At 43.4% G+C, this 17152-nt stretch overlaps 1 pseudogene; it reads left to right on the forward strand.

The window, feature by feature from the left end:
* The first annotated feature begins 16435 nt into the window (after nt 1-16435).
* Nucleotides 16436-16901, forward strand: LOC118595032 (annotated as a pseudogene).
* The last annotated feature ends 251 nt before the right edge of the window (nt 16902-17152 follow it).

The raw sequence follows: 17152 nt of genomic DNA on the forward strand, positions 1-17152 counted from the left end.
ACCTTCAGGTCTGTAATCACCACCACCACACCACCACACACACACACACACACACACACACACACACACACACACACACACACACACACCGAGGCTCACAGTCTACATATTCAGCTACATCCCAGCACTCCCTTGTACATGAGCACCGTACCGAAGCACATACTTTCCCTGATAATGACAGGGTTCTGAATAATTCATTCATTCTTTTCAAGTTTCCTGTGTACCCACTATGCTCTAAGTTGAATAAGGGATGGATCCTCACTGACGCTAAGGAGGATCTAAGAGTACTAGACAACTTTTACTGGACCCTTCTGGAATTTAAGTCAGAATCATTGTGAATGCATCCATGAATGGGAACATTGATGACTACCTATGCCAGGAACTGCCTTTGCTCTTATTTTGGTTGTATTTATTGATTTTATATACATCCTACCCCTTCTTAGGTACCCGCTAGCTGTCTGTTATCCGCACAAAGGCTAAGACAAGAGGACACATGTGACAGTCACATGTCACGCAGATGCTTCCTGGTTAAACAAGGACAAGCTGTGAAAGCCTTGCAGATTCCTTTCTAAAGCCAGACGAGGGGGCAGGGTGCCACACTGAAATCTTAGGACCATGAGGAAGCCCTCCACTTCACCTCACTGGGTGACACAGGGAGTTTTATCATTGTACCATACGCTGCAAGGACCAAGTATAGATTTTTGCAGGAAAAACAAGACCAAGCACAGTTATTAGAATCTGAAAGAAAATGACCAAAAAGCCCAGTTAGAGGTGGAACCAAGGGACTAAATTGTCTTCCTCCACCCAACAGCGCTTCCAGATGCTCACCAGGCTGGTGAGTAGCTTCAGACTCGCTATACCCCATCATACTCCCAAGAAGACAGGGCCTGTGGGGGAGGGACACAGTGAGCTCACACAGCTGGACCAATGTATTGAGGGACATATTGGGAAATGGCATGCTTCCTACAATTCAATTCAGGCACTCTAGTCTCCATGGCCCTTTGGAACCACCACCACCACCACCACCACCACCACCACCACCACCACCACCAGCACCACCACCTTCATTTTATAGGTACCACAGCTGAAGCAGAAGCAAGTTAAGTAATGAGGCAGAGAGCAAACCAGATCCCTAGCCTGGAAAGAAAGGGGAAGCTTAGTCACTCATTTTTTGTCACAAGGGGCAGATTAAGGATCCTTCTGTTCTTTTTATATGGAAATCACACACAGGCAAGGATGTGATGCCCTTGGTGCTGACAGAGCTCTTGTACCAGAGGGCTGCTAGCCGAGCTTACAAGCCCAGAGGCTTAGAGCTCCAGAGGCTGCCATGGATCTCAGCCTTCTGCGGTTTGTCCCTGGTCGCTCTCTGAAATGGCTCAGCTACTTTCTAGCATCTGCTGAGGAGCTATGCCCTGTTGACATAGCTAGGGAGGGAGCCTGGCTTGCTTGTTCTCCCATTGTAATTCCACCAATTACCTAATAGCCTTTTGAACACATGGTGCCCACTTCCACCATTCATAAGCCTTAAATATGCAACCATCATAAGCCTTGCTTGCAGCAATCACAGGTTTTTGCTTAGTCACTGGATAGATGTGGATGGTGTCTCAAGGTGGCAATTGCTGAGAGGTAAGGAGGGAGGGAATCCTATATTCATCTGCAGCCATTTTAAGGGTGTGGCTGGGACAGAAGTTACTGGAAGAGAGAAGAGATGAGAAAGTGGGACAGAGAGTCTGTGGGTCTCTTTTAAGATAGCTGGTAACAAAAGAAATGAGAGAAGTCGATCGCTTGCTGCTCACAAGACAAAGGAAAATGTATTCAAATGCCCAATTGTTGATGTTGAGACCTAGTGAGGAGGAGCAGAGGGATGTGAAAATAAGACAATGCAGAGGACCCAAACTCTTCCTCAGAGTGTTCGGCCAGAGTTCATTATTGGGAAAAATGCCTGTTCCATAGTAAGGAATGCCTGCAGTGGGCAGGGCCATCTAGAGTTTCCCAGAGTTCACTGCGGTTACTCCTCTAAGGATCCCGAGTGGTCATAACTGGAGTGAGGACTCTGAAGCAGGGGAGTCATGGCTTTAACAACATCCACGTTGCAGTGGTCCTTGCAACTGGAGTAGGGTTTTCTAAGAATGATCCTGGAGTGTTCAAAACAGCTGAACTGTGGGCTGGGCCATCTAGCCCCTTGCCAGGCCCTTACAACAAAAGACTGCAAATGAACTTTGAACCAATACCCTCTCCTTGCCACTCTCCAACTCCCTCCCTGAGACATCAGCCTCACCCTCACCCTGCATACCAGTCCCTCTGCTTCTGTCTCCTGAATGACTAGTCATCACTACTGTCCCTCCTCCCACGTCTCCATCTGAAGTTCCCTTGCCCTGGAGTCTTGGGAAGGCTTTTGGGCACAGACCCAAACTCAAGAGTTGATAGAGTGTGTTCAAGACCCACTTCTGGTTTTGATTAATCTATCTGAACTCCTGGGGCCTCTGGATCTATTCCTTTCTTTTTTCCTTTTATGTGGAAAGGATATTATTTTGTATGCAAGTTGGACTGATTTCAGGAATGCAAACTTGGTTTCCTTCTAGGAGAAAAAAATAGCTGTTTAATTTTCTACTTTCACAAAGTAGAAGACACATCATCCATGTGTTTCAATAGAAAGTGAATGTGATTGATACATATCAACATTCACTCATGATCTAAAAATAAAAATTATCTAAGACTGGCATGTACTTCAATGGTAGAACACTTGCCTAGATCAGGCAAGGGCCTGGGCTCCATGACCTACAACAAAAATAAGAATTAAAAATCTTAGCAACCTAAAAACAGAGGAAAACCACTAACCTGGCCTGAAGGCTGGGCTATCTCAGGAGAAGATTGGCAAGGCCTGTGCTCCAGAAATGGCTGTGAAATCTAGTCCCTCTAGCTAAATCAGTTCTGGCCCTAGATTGGGCGTCCTGGATCACAACCTGTTCTTTGGGTTAAGGCTGGGTCCATGGGTACCAGACCTTCCCCAGGGAGCCTCATCCTAGTATGCAGTCAGGTGACTGGGGGGGAGGGTAAGAATGAGAAGGAAGATCCTTTATTCCTGTACCTTAACCAGGGAACTGGCAGAAACAGATCAGGGCTCTTAGGCATGCAAAATTGTCACCTCAAAAATGGAACCTTTAAATTATCCTGACCTCTAACTGTGCAGTCTAATCCAACATCACAAGTTAACTATTGACCCTCTATCAACATCCCTCAAGAATGGGAAGCAGGATAGGCAACCAAGTTTGAGACATTTTGACCTGGGCAGTGGTTCTCAGACTGGGTGAGATGCTTGGATCTCCTACCTCAGCGCCAAGTTTCTGGAATAACTAAGACCAGATATCTGTATTTTTTTCCATTTTATTATTTCTTTTATTTTTTGAAATTATAACATAATTATATCATTTCCCACTTTCTTCCCTCCCATATATCCTTCTTTTCTCTCTTTCACATCTATGACCTCTTTTTACACACACACACACACACACACACACACACACACACACACACACATTCCTAAATACATAAATACAACCTGCTCAGTCTGTGTAATGTTATACACACACACACACACACACACACACAGTGTGTGTGTGTGTGTGTGTGTGTGTGTGTATGTTTTCAGGGCTGACCTTTTGGTATTGGTTAACAATCTCCCCCAGGCAATGCTGCTGTATAACTGGGGTGGCAATCCTCTGATTCAGGGCACAGAAAACTTCCTGGGAGGGAGAAATATTCAAGAAAGAAGACAAAGCAAAAGAAGACACAGGAAATTTTTTTAAAAAGCTTCCCCCACACAAAGGGCTTGCCAGTATTGGACCTGTGCTGAGCCTCTTAAGCGGCACTAAACCTTTTCCCTTCTAATTCCCACTTCCCTCCCTAGTTCAAAGCAGCAGACCAGAAAGAAAAAAAAAAAGAGTCATCTAAACCAATTTTTCCTTGTTAAAAGTGCTCTATAAGGATTGTTCTATTGCTTTATTTGGAGTTGGTGTTTGTTTTTGTTTTTGTTTTCCAGCATATCAAGCAGAAATGAGCATTAGTATTCCACACACCTGTAGAGGTGACCTTTGGTATTCTAGAAAAATAACGTAACAGAATGCTCACCCTGGGATCATGTTTGGTGCCATTTCTTTCCCTAATAATGAGTCCATAATTCAGATCATTACATGGGAGCATTAGAGGGGCCCTTCAAGGCCATCCATCCAGCCCAGCACCCCATGAGGGATCAACAAAGCTTCATTCAAGGGACATCAACCTGCCAGCTAATGAACCTGAGTTTCTTCTCCTCGGCATAGTCCTTTTCTGATAAGGACCTGTATTTTACTGGTCTGTAAAATGGAAACCCTGAGTCTCACCTCTATAGTATCATGTAATTGAGAAAGATTAAAATGAGTTAACAATAAATGCCACTTCTCTTTATTAGAATCTAAAATCCTATATGTTGACATTTGATGTTTTTAAACCATTACTACACACAAAAGCATTTTATGTTTTGACCATTAATATCTGATATGTTCTTTGGCATCAGTCTCATTTGGTGGCAGACTTAGGGGCCACCTTGGCAGGAGTTTTCATGTGTCAAACTATTTTCTCCTAGCAGTTTGCCAGAGTTCCAGGAAGTCATTATTGATATCCATTAAGGAGAAAGCAGAATGATAAATTGGAAGAGGGCCTGTGCTGGCTATTTTATGTCAATTTGACCCAACTAGAGTCATTTTGCAAAACAAAACAAAACAAACAACCTCAACTGGAAAAAAAAAATCCCCCAATAGATTGGCATGTGGGCAAGCAAGCCTGTGATACATTTTCTTGACTAGTAATCTATGTGAAAGAGCCCAGCTCGATGTAGATAGTGGCACCCATTGGCTGGTGGTCCTGGGTATTGTAAAAAAAAAAACAGACTGAGCAAGCCACAAGGAGCAAGCCAGTCAGCAGCATTCCTCGGTGGCCTCTGCTTCAGTGTCTGCCTCCTGATTCCAACCTTGAATCCCTGCTTATAATTTCCCTTCACCATGGACAGTGGCTGGGACATGTGAGGTGCAATAAGTCCCTTTTCTCCCCAAGTTACTTTTGTCACCGTGTTTTATCACAGCAATAGAAACTGTAATTGAGACAGAAATTGATAGCAAGTGGTAGGATATTGCTGTGACAGATCTGGCCATGTGTTTTGGGGGGATTGTGGAGGTGTTTTGGACTTTGGGTTGGAAAGAGCCATTTGGTGCTCAGAACTCAGTGGGCTCTTCTGTGGGAGCTTGGAAGATAAGCAGGCGAGAGCAGTGTAGATGATGAATGCCTGGCTTGTGAAGTTTCAGAGGGAATTTTTGAAAGTTCCCTAAAGACTCTGTCAGGGCCACTGATATTTTTAATTAAGAACCACCAAAGTGAAAAGTCTGCTTTATTGGAACAATGGGTCCTAGTCAGCTGTGGCTGAAGAAATCAGTTGTAATCAAGAAGGAACCAGCATCATTGAGGCAAAACCTTCTGGGAAGTATTTCCTCAGCATCATCCTATAGAAACTGTGGTCCAGAGTGGGGCAAGGTTCCATCTCATGCCAGCAGCCAAATTGGCAATGTAAGAGTCACTCAGGTGGTGCTGGTTTTGAAAGCATCAAGGGGTCATGGAGAGCAGCTGAGGCTTAGCACTGTGTAGCAAGAGTGAAGTCCCTGAAAAGAGGCTTCATCTCTGCCTCAGTTACAGTAGAAGGGATTAAAGGGGTTCTGGAAGAGAAGTTCAAACTTGGCACCATGTGGCAGGGTCAGAGACCCTGTAAAGACACCTGAAGTGACTATAGCCAAAGGGCAAGACAATTGTATCAGGATAACCAGCATTTCTGAGATGCTGGTACTGTGGGAGAAACACCATGGTTTCTACCATGGGAGAAACACAGGAGACAAGCTGTATGTGTTGCAGAGGGCAGGCTGGAGAAATGGAATTAGCTGTACCAGCTTTTGGAGACTGGAGGATCATGAGTGAGTCCCAGACATCAAACACTGAATTTGTTAATACTGTTGAGTTTTTATTATGCGTTTTGTTTTTACTGTGACTATGCCCTGGTTCCTCCATCTTTGAGCAAGAAAGTATGTAACTTTTTTTTTGTCTTGCAGGAGTTTACAGTTGAGGGATTTTGGAGTTTCAGAGAGTCCTTGCAATTTTAGAAAGACTAGATATTTTAAAAAGTCTGAACTTTAAAAGTTTAAGTTTTTAAAAACTTAAACTTTTAAAGTTTGGGATATGTTTTAGATTGTGATATTGATATTAATATGACATATTGGGGACAATGAGAAAGGAAAGGTTATGGTTGAACAGTGATGTGTTTATGTGTCAAGCTGACAAGGGGTCACTTGTGCTGGCTTGTTTTATATCAACTTGACACAAACTAGAGTCATTCTGCAATAGGAAACCTCAGTTGGGAAAATGACCCCACTAGACTGGCCTGTGCACAAGCCTGTGATGCATTTTCCTGATTGATGATTGATGTGTGAAGACCCAGCCCACTGTGGGTGGTCCTGGGTGCGATAAGAAAGCCAACTGAGCAAGTCATGAGAAATCATCCTGTAAGAATTGTTCTCCTATTGCCTCTGCTTCAGTTTCTGCTTCCAGGCTCCTGCCTTGAATTCCTGTCCTGAGTTCCCTTCTTGATAGACAGTGATCAGGACATATGAGATAAAATAAACCCTTTCCTCTCCAAGTTGCTTTTGGTGTTTTAACACAGTAATAAGGTAAGAGTCATTCTGCCCACATGAATATTATAAAGTTCAAATGAAATTGCATGTGGTAGAGAGGCTCAATTCACTATTGTGCTCTGCACAAATATTTAGCAACATCTGGAGTTACGTTCTAATATATGTTTCAGTGCATACCTGTGTGTTTGTAATGTATGTGTACAGTGTGTACATGCATGCTCTTATGTATTTGTGCATGTTGTGAATGCAGGTTCATGTATGAAAATCAGAGGACAACCTTGGGTGTCAGTCCTTACCTTTCACCTTTTTTGAGGAAGTGCCCTTGATGTTCACCACTATATAAGATAGGCTAGCTGGTCCATAACTTTTGAGGGTTATCCTATGTGGTAATATTGTGTTCCCCAATATATTGTGTACACTAATAAACTTATCTGGGGTCAGTAAACAAAACAGCTGCTAGATAGACATAGAGGCCAGAAAATGGTGGCACACACACCTTTAATCTTAGCATTCTGGAGGCAGAGATCCATCCAGATCTCTGTGAGTTCAAAGCCACACTGGAAACAGCCAGGCATGTTGACACACACCTTTAATCCCAGGAAGTGATGGCAGGAAACAGAAAGATGTATAAGGTGTGAGGACCAGGAACTAAGCTGTTAAGCTTTTAGGCTTTTGAGCAGCAGTTCAGCTGAGATCCATTTGGATGACACAGAGGCTTCCAGTTTGAGGAAACAAGATCAGCTGAGAAGCTGGCGAGGTGAGGTTAGCTGTGGCCTGTTCTGTTCTCTGACCTTTCAGCGTTCACCCCAATACCTGGCTCAGGGTTTGTTTTTATTAATAAGACCTTCTAAGATTCCTGTTACAGTTGCTCAGCCCTCTTTCCAATGGGACAGGAGAGGCACACACTGCTGAGAAGCCCTGCTGGAGGCAAGCTCACAGAACAAGGTGATGGGCCACTGAGAAGGGACAGGTCTCCCATAGCCTGAGTACATGGAAGATGCCCCAAAGAGGAAAGGTTAAAGAACATAGAGAAACTGACCCTGGTCTCCAGGTCAGCACAGGGTTCAGGACCCAGGGCCCCCGCTTCAATATTAGTCACTCTCTCACCCTTTTTAACAGATTAACTTGATTAGTTTCTGCTAACTCCTGCTCTTCCTACAGATTTCAGATTCCAGAATCCAGGCATTGCTGTCTCCAGAAATCATTTCCTGACCTCCTTACCTAGCTAGACCCATTTTCTTATTTGTTCATTTTGCCCTGTTTTCTGCACAGCACCTCACACATGAGTTGATTCACTTACAAACAAACAAACAAAAAGCCACTCGGGTCAAAGTTTGTCTACTTCATTTACGATGCCCTCCCATCTGATTTGATGCCTACCATTAGATTCATCACACAACGCACAGTGGTCGGCACATGTGGAACTCAACAGATATCTGTTGAAGGAGGGAATACAGTTCCCAAGGTAAGTCAAAAGGCACCATTAAAGCAAATAAGAGTAAAGTAAAGAAGTAAGAGCTAGATGGAGAAAGACAAAAGCATCCTACTACATTGTGGACCTCCTCTGTGCCAACACTAGCTTTTGGCACAATGGTGTGTCTTTCTGGTACAATGTCTGACTGTTTCCTCATTCCTTGAAACACACACAAGTGTGTCACAGTGAGAGATTACCAGGAGATCTGTTCCCCAGAACCAAATCTAGCAGTTAATAAAGTCACTGACAATGCATCTCTCTACTGTAGAGTATTCCTTTTTTGCTCCCAGATCTCTCAAAGGCAGCTTCAGGCCATAGCAACCCTCCATTCCAGCTGCCAGGCTTGCCCTGTAGAGGGTCTCTGTAAAGGAACTCTTGAAAAGTAGAAGGCCAACCTCAGCTTCCATGGGCCGTGAAATCCATATCCAGCAACCTGACAGGGCCAGTCTCTGCTGCTGAGGTCAGGGGAAGCTGACCTTTGGATAGGGAGGTGACACCCCTGCTCCCATCTCCGGTGCAGGAGACTCCTGGGAGCCCCCGAGGGGAGCACAGGGCTTCTTGGCATCCTACCCTAGTGATGCATTTGAGAACATGGCAACCTCAAGTAATGTGTTGCTTGGGTTTAGGTTTTTTTTTTCTAGAACAAATACTGAACTTTTGTCCAAATGAGATTCAAGCCAACTTGAAAGGTGAAATGTGCTATATTTTTTTTTTCTTTTCCTAAAGTCATCAATGTGACAGCCAGTGAAGACAGGTTTTCCACATACTGTAAAATCTACCATGTTTGCTTCTATTTTGAAGTGGGGATGGAGGGCATTGAGTGGAGGACAAGGGGGAAGGAGAGAGGCACAAAGGAAGCAGAAAGAAGAGGGAGAGAAAGAGGAACAGTGGGGGAAAGGGTGTTCATTTGGAGGATTTTTTATTATTATTAAATTCCAACACCAGGAAGCTTTGTGTACATGTCTGCCCATTCTCTCTTGCTGAAGCCTGAAGGCAAACCAAGATGCTGTGTCAATTACAAAGAAAATCAATGAAGATGCTGTTTGGCAGTCCTTTTCACCATTCTGCATGGATGGTATCCTTCACTCTCTAGCACCGACTCATTTACTTTTGTCCTCTCTAGGGGCAGCTGACATATTGCTGCTCTGAAGGATCTGAAGAGAAATCACCTTTATTTCTTACCTTAACTTGTCCTCTCTGAGCGGTTTGCTAAAGGAACATCTCATGACTGGCTTGGCACTATAGGTCAGAAGGGCAAGATCTCACTAGGCCAGCCAGCCTCAGGTACTTTCCTCTACCAGCCTGGCCTCTGCCTACCCCAGGTGCCCCAGGCCCATGAAGCCTCCAGAACTGAGAATCTCCAGGAATTTCCACACTTGCTCTCCTCCATCTCATATCTGTCCAAACTAGTACCTGCTCCAGAGCTAGTATCTTCCTAACTCAACAGATTTGAGAACGGAACCTTCCAGCAAAATAAACCTAGCTCCCACAAAACAGTGCTGACGGAGGAACTCCAGAACACTCCTGAGCAGATCCTACCATCCCAAAGAAGGCAGCTAATAAAAAAAAAACTCAGCAACTGAGGGGGAAATTACACAAAATTGAAACAATTGAGTAACAGGGGGAAAAAATGACGTCTGTAGTAGTTCCCCAAGACAGTGAATTAAATAATGTCTGTTAAAGATGCTACAAGATTACTGAACTGAGGAAGAACGCAGCCACCTGCTTGTGTGGCTGAAACTCTTCCATTGCAGAGTTGTGTATTTGACTAAGTAATTCCCTTCTCCTTTGGTCCCACGGTCAATTTCAAACAGTTCTAAGATGAAAACCTTCAGCCCCCGTGCTAGCTTCTTACCAGCACTTTAGCAGAAACTTACTCTCCTGCAGTTCTGGGGGTGTCCAAAGTCTAGATGGGTCAACAGGACTGAACCTCTGGGAAAGGATCTTATGCCTTGCTTTTTCTCTTTTCTCTGAGCTGCTGACATCTTTGCCTCAGAAGCACGAGACAAATCCCCGCCTTCTTCCATTCCTCCCTGTTCTCCTTCCTCCTTTCTGTCCCCATCTCTGCCCCGACCCTCTCCTGAGGACCTGAGGGTTGCACTGGGCTCCCCTACTCTCCTAACTTCCAAGGTCTTTAACCCCACCTATAAACTCACCCTTCCGGCATCTAAGGAAACAGGGCCACGGAAAGGATCACAACCTGGAAACCAGAGGAAGCATTTTCTTGCCCATCACATTCCTTAACTTTTTAGTATTGTGAATGATGCCATCAGATTCTTTTTGGCTAAATGTCTGGAAGAAAAGTGGGAAGTTGTTAAAAACTGGGTGAGAGGGAACCGTGGTACCGGACAGGGATAAAAGTGTGGAGTCCAGAGGCATAAATGATACAGGGTTGATCGCAGAGACTTAGGTCCTGATTCCTGAGAAACATGACAAGGCTTTTGCTTGTGTTGGTGTTTTGCAGTCTCCCAATCCCCATGCTTTCTATGGCTTTGCCCGGGGCTCTGCTGAGATAAAGCTCAGATCTGCAAAAGCTGTAAGAAGTAGGCTTGGCTTTACAAATGCCTCCCAGGCTCAGTGGTCCAACCTGAGGTATCATTAACATTTACTGTGGCCTAGGACTCCCATGCCAGCAATCACTCTCAGCCCTGTTAGGCTGTCCTGATGACAAGCTACCATCCGGACAAGGCACAGTAGTAGCTATTGCTGCACAGCAGACCACTACCACATCCTTGAAGGTAAGACAAATCATTTCACGTCGATTATCGATTTAGTAGCCTGGGCATTCGCATATCCACTTGCAAGGATATGAGGACCTCAGCCTTGGGTAGCTCACTGGCTGTGATGACCCGGTCACACCTTCATTCACACATCTGAAGACTCATGCTGCTTACACCGGCTAATGGATTAAATACATTCAGTTTATTTTTCTCCAACAAAACACTGTTCAACTTTAAAGAAGGAATTCACTACTAGCACATATAATAAAATAGATTTACCTCAAAAACATTTTGAGTGAAAGAGAGAAGACAAAATACATTTAGAATCATCCTGCTTATAGGATACTGAAGCACTGGAGAACTACCATGGGAAAAATCACAAGAGTCACCTGTGTGCAAGGGAAGAGGCCTGGAAGAGGGCAGCCTGGAAGGAGGTGGAGAGGATGTTTGTGATTCTGAACATATGCTGAACTGGGACTATGGTGGCCTCAAACATGTATGGGTACACTAAATGAAATACATGACGTCTATTCATCTCCCTGGAAATAAATTTTACCTCCATTTAAAAAAAGCACAATAATAATTTTTAAAAAAAATAGGATCGATTGAAAACCTTGTGTGCGCATGTAGTCAGATTTCTCAACTGAGGGAACTGATGGGAAAGCAGTTTTCACTGAGAAAATAGCTAGGAATTGGCGAGAGATGAGAGGAGATGAGAGGTCCTCAGCTAGAAAGCATGCACCAAGTGCCAAGAAGAATAAACAAAGACACATTTCTGTTTAGACATTACATTGTGACACTGCAGAATATTATACATAAAAATATAAAAAGCCATGAGAAGGATGGAGAGAAGAAAATTACCTACAAAGAAATGTTCGTTAGACTGAACACAGTTTCTCACCAACAAAATCATCCACTCTTTGATGCCAAAGGACAACTGAGCAGCATCTTTAAATCATTGAGAGGAAAGGTCATAAAACGTACACACGCTGGTAAGTGATTCTTCAAGACTAAAGACCAGAAAAGGCATTTTAAATGTTTAAAATAAAAACACCTTTCCCCTCCCACTTTCTACCTCTTTCTGAACTACTGAAGGGCTTTACACAGAAAAATGAGAGATCAAGCCATGCACAAGGAGTGGGTGCTTCAGTAATCCCAAAAACTGCAGAACAGCTAGGTAATTTTTTTTCCTAGCTAATAACTATAGTCAGGGGAAAAGAACTTTCATTTTGTATTTCAAAAGATAAAATAGCATGGCATCTGGGGAGACAGTTCAGTTGGTCAAGTGCTTGCTAGACAAACATGAGGACCTGAGTCTAATCCCCAAGACTCACATAAAAATGCCAGATGTAAAAGTGGATGCCTGTGAAGCTGGAGAGATGGCTCAGCTGTTAAGAGCACTGGCTTCTCTTCCAGAGGACCTGGGTTCAATTCCCACCAACTATATGGTGACTCAACCATCTGTAATGGGATCTGATTCCCTATTCTAGTGTGTGTGAAGACAGGTCACTCATACATAAAATAAATAAAATAAACCCTGTATGCCTATAATCCCAGCACTGGAGAACCAGGTGGAGGGTTGCTGGCCAGCAAAGTCTAGCCAAATCAGTGAGCTCCAGGTTTAGTGAGAGACTCTGTTCCTAAATAAATAAATATAAACAAATAGATAATTAAATAAATAAGGTGTAGACTGATTTGAAAGATGCTCTTTATCAACCTCTGGCTTCCTCATTAGCACCTGCTTGCTTACATAAGAACACACACACACACACACACACACACACACACACACACACACACGGAGTATAAAGGGAATATAAGCTAATTTTAGAATTCAAAAACCAAAATACTTCAAACTCAAAAATTTTTGGAGTAAAGATATGAAGCTACAAATGGAAAATTCTACATCTGGCCTCACATGACAAATTATAATCAAAACACAGTCACATTAAAAGTATTGTATAAAATTCCAGTCAGGCTATGTGTACTAGGAACATATGAAACACAAAAGAATTTTGGATCCCATCCCCAAGATGTGTGTGTGTGTGTGTGTGTGTATGTGTATATATATTTTTTTCTCTCTCTAAATATATGTGCATGCTTGTGTGTATGAGTATAATATTCCACAATATGAAAAAATAAAAATCTAAAATACTTAGGGCTCTGAGCATTTTGATAAGAGGTACTTAATGAATATAATGAGTGACCAGAGTAAACAGCTAGAAGAATTACAGAAACTGATAAAGAAAACACTTAAATTACCCAGAGATGAACACCCACAGACCACACTGCTGTCTCCACTGACTCTGTATCCATGATGGACACGCCATGCCACTGCATATTCCTCTCTAGATGACCTTCAGTTATATGCAATTTTATATTAGAACAATGCTCCAGGATAGATGGAGCCAGTCTAAACTTTTGAGTTCTTTCTGCATTCACTGCTTCCATGATGTTGTTATAAATATGCTTGTACACTCCTCTTTGTAAGAGTCACTACTTTGTCGAGGCAGACCCTTGCAAAGGCTGCCAAAGAATATTCTGACCACTGTCACAAAATCTGGCCTTTGGGGACAGATGGACCATTACAATACCCTTGAGGCATCTAGGGAGTGCAAATAGTATTGACTTGAATGGCTAAAAAGGGATCTGCCTGACCCTTGCCCACCCACACCATATACAACTTCCAGACCTATCCTGAGTGGCACATCCTGGGTTATATAGTCCAGCCTGGTAAGTCCACCTGACTTTAGCCCATCTGTACCCTCCCCAGTACCCAGACATTGCTCTGGTTGCATATCTTGTGCCATAGTTCAGTCTACTGAGCCCTGATGGTGTCATTCCCAACCTCCAGGCTTGGTGCCAGTCATACATCCTGTGTACCAGTCCAGTCTGAGGAACAGGCTTGACCCAAGCCCATCTGCAACCTATATCTAAACTCAAAGCCTAATCTGGGCTACACACCCCATGTTCTGGTTCAGTTGGATGAGTCCATGTATACTAGTCAACCTTTACCATCCCCAACCACTAAGGCTTGCCACAGATGTGCCAGCTCACTCTGGTGAGTCTGCTGGATCTTTGCCCACCCACACTACTTCCAACCTCCATGCTTAGTCCAGGTTGCCCATCCTGTGTGCTGGTCCAGACTCTTAAGTCCCAGAACTCTTGCCTCCTGAACTGCATCCAATCTTCAGGCTTGAGCTGATATGTCCATTTGTGTGCTGGGCCAGCCTGGCGAGTCCCTGAAACCTCTTCTGACCTTGCCACCCCTTAATTGTACAACCTGTATGACATCCTAGCTGGCTGAGTGTCCACAATGCTATTCTACATGTGCCATCCTCACATTCACAGGACAAGCTTGCATGGTACAGCTTGTGAAGCAGCCTATGCAGATCCAGCCACTACTCCTGTTTGCATGCTTTCTTGCTTACTGCTGCATTGGAATCACCCCTATTCTTCCAATGGAAAATCAACACCGAACCTCCGAAGGTGTGCTCCACCAACTCCTGATACTTGATCTATTATCAGCTAAGCTCCGGCAGCAACAAAACAAAACTTTCACTCAACAGAGGCATCTCTGAGTCTCACATAGACACACAACCAATAAAAGAAGTCCACACGTCCAGGTATCATCATAAATACACAGATAACATGAAAGGTCAAGACGGTAAGTATGCCCTTAACAATGTTTTACTAGTTACAGCAATGTCCCTCAATGACAATTACCTAGAGGAAGCCCAGGTTGCAGAATTTTAAAAACTTCAAAGAACTCTAATAGCTTAAAGAGGAAAGACTCCAAGAAAACAGCTCAAGGAGCTTTTAAAGAGAATTCCAATAAATGACTGAATGAGGCCAAAGAAAGCACATCATATGTATAAATGAAATGATAATGACAATTTGGGATTTGAAAACAGAGTTCAATAAAGAGATAGAAATATTGCAGTGTTTTTAAGCTGTAAATAAAGATGGAATTGTTTGTTTGTTTTTCGAGACAGGGTTTCTCTGTGTTATTTTGGTACCTGTCCTGGATCTCACTCTGTAGCCCAGGCTGGCAGAGATCCGCCAGGCTCTGCCTCCTGAGTGCTGGGATCAAAGGGGTGTGCCACCACCGCTCGGCTGAAGATGTAATTGAAAAAAAAAATGCAATAATCCAACTAGAAGACACTGGAGAAAGCATTAACAATTAGAATGGGTCATGCGGAAAATCAAGGATCTAAGATAAAATAGAGGAATTGGGCCACACAAGCAAAGTATATGGGAAAATATAAACAAAACATTTGGGAATTGTGAGACACTGTGAAGGACAAAAATCTTTTAACTATGGGCACGGCTAAAGGAGAAGAATCCCAAGTCAATGTCATGAAGTAGACCTTCAAGAGGATCATAGAAGAAAACATCCCCAAACAAAGGAAAGACATCAATACAGATATAAGAAGCACGCAGAACACCAGGTAGACAAGACCAAAAATTAGACTCCCCGTGGCATACCTCAGTGAAACAGAGAGTGTACTGAAAGTTGCAGGGAAAACCACTAGAATGACAGCTGACTTCTCAATGGAAACCTTAAAAGCAGAAGATGTACTCCAGGTTGTAAAAGAGCACTGAAGCCAACCCAGACATACCCAACAAAAGTATCTGCCATAGTTAAAGGTGAAAGAAAGACTTTCCCTGATACAAACAGGCTGGAAGAATTCATGTCCACCAAACATGCCTACAGTGAATTCCGGAGGCAATAATTTTAATTGAAAAGAAAAACGAGCATCTCTAAGAAAATATAGGAATAAAATAAATGGAGCCATAATTAATGAAACACAAAATAGGACTTCTGTGGGGTGTTCTTTATATTAAATGTGTTGCTCTGATTGGTTAATAAGTAAAACACTGATTAGCCAGTAGCCAGGCAGGAAGTATAGGCGGGACAAGCAGAGAGTAAAATTCTGGGAAGTGGAAGGCTGAGGCAGAGAGACACTGCCAGCCGCAGCCATGTCAAGCGAGATGTAAGGTATCGGTAAGCCACGAGCCAAGTGGCTAAGTATAGATTAGTAGAAATAGGTTAATTTAAGATAAAGAAATAGATAACAAGAAGCCTGTCATGGCCATACAGTTTATAAGTAATATAAGCGTCTGAGTGATTATTTTTCAAGTGGGCTGTGGGACTGCAGGGGCTTGGCAGGAGCTGGAGAGGAAAAACTCCAGCTACATAGGACTAAGAACACAAGTGGGCAAAAAAGGCTGCAATCAACAAAATCTTTCAATAATAAGAAAATACTAATTATCTTAACTCCTCAATCAAAAAACACAGGTTAGTTGAGTGGATTAAGAAACGAAACCTGTCTTTCTGTTGTCTAAAAGCAATTCATCTTACTTCAAAGACAGCCTCTGTATCACAGGGGAAACTAGATGAAAGAAAGTTCCCACCTAGATGGGGAAACTAGACCAAGCACAGGGATCCAGGAGGCAAGTGGGTATCTCTATCCTAATATCTGATAAAAACAGACTTCAACTCTTTCTCTCGGGCACGTGGCGCCGTCAAGATGGGCAAGTGTCGTGGTCTCCGTACTGCCAGGAAGCTGCACAGTCACCGACGGGACTGGAAGTGGCATGATAAACAATACAAGAAAGCCCACTTGGGCACAGCCCTGAAGGCCAGTCCATTTGGAGGTGCCTCTCATGCCAAGGGAATTGTGCTGGAAAAAGTAGGGGTTGAAGCCAAACAGCCAAAATCTGCCATCAGGAAGTGAGTCAGGGTGCAGCTCATCAAGAACGGCACGACGATCACAGCTTTTGTGCCCAGTGACGGTTGCTTGAACTTCATCGAGGAAAACATGAAGTTCTGGTTGCTGGATTTGGTCGAAAAGGTCATGCTGTAGGTGATATTCCTGGAGTCCGCTTTAAGGTTGTTAAAGTCGCCAATGTGTCCCTTTTGGCCCTGTACAAAGGCAAGAAGGAAAGACCAAGATCCTAAATTTTGACAACGGAAATGCAATAATAAATTTTCATATTCTGGAAAAAAAAAAAAAAGACTTCAAACTAAAACAAATCAGAAGATACAAATAACACATCATTCCCATCAGGGGGCCAATCTGCCAAGAAGACATTAAACTCCTAAGCATGTATGCACCAAACTGTGGCACATCCAATTTCTTTTAAAACAACAGAAAAACAAACAAAATCCCATACTGCTGGACCTGATCGGCTCCACCTCAGAAATGGCAGGAGATTTCAATACCCACCTTTCTCTAGTAGAGAGA

Source organism: Onychomys torridus, chromosome 13 (assembly GCF_903995425.1).
Source record: "Onychomys torridus chromosome 13, mOncTor1.1, whole genome shotgun sequence".
NCBI classification, from domain to species: Eukaryota; Metazoa; Chordata; class Mammalia; order Rodentia; family Cricetidae; genus Onychomys; species Onychomys torridus.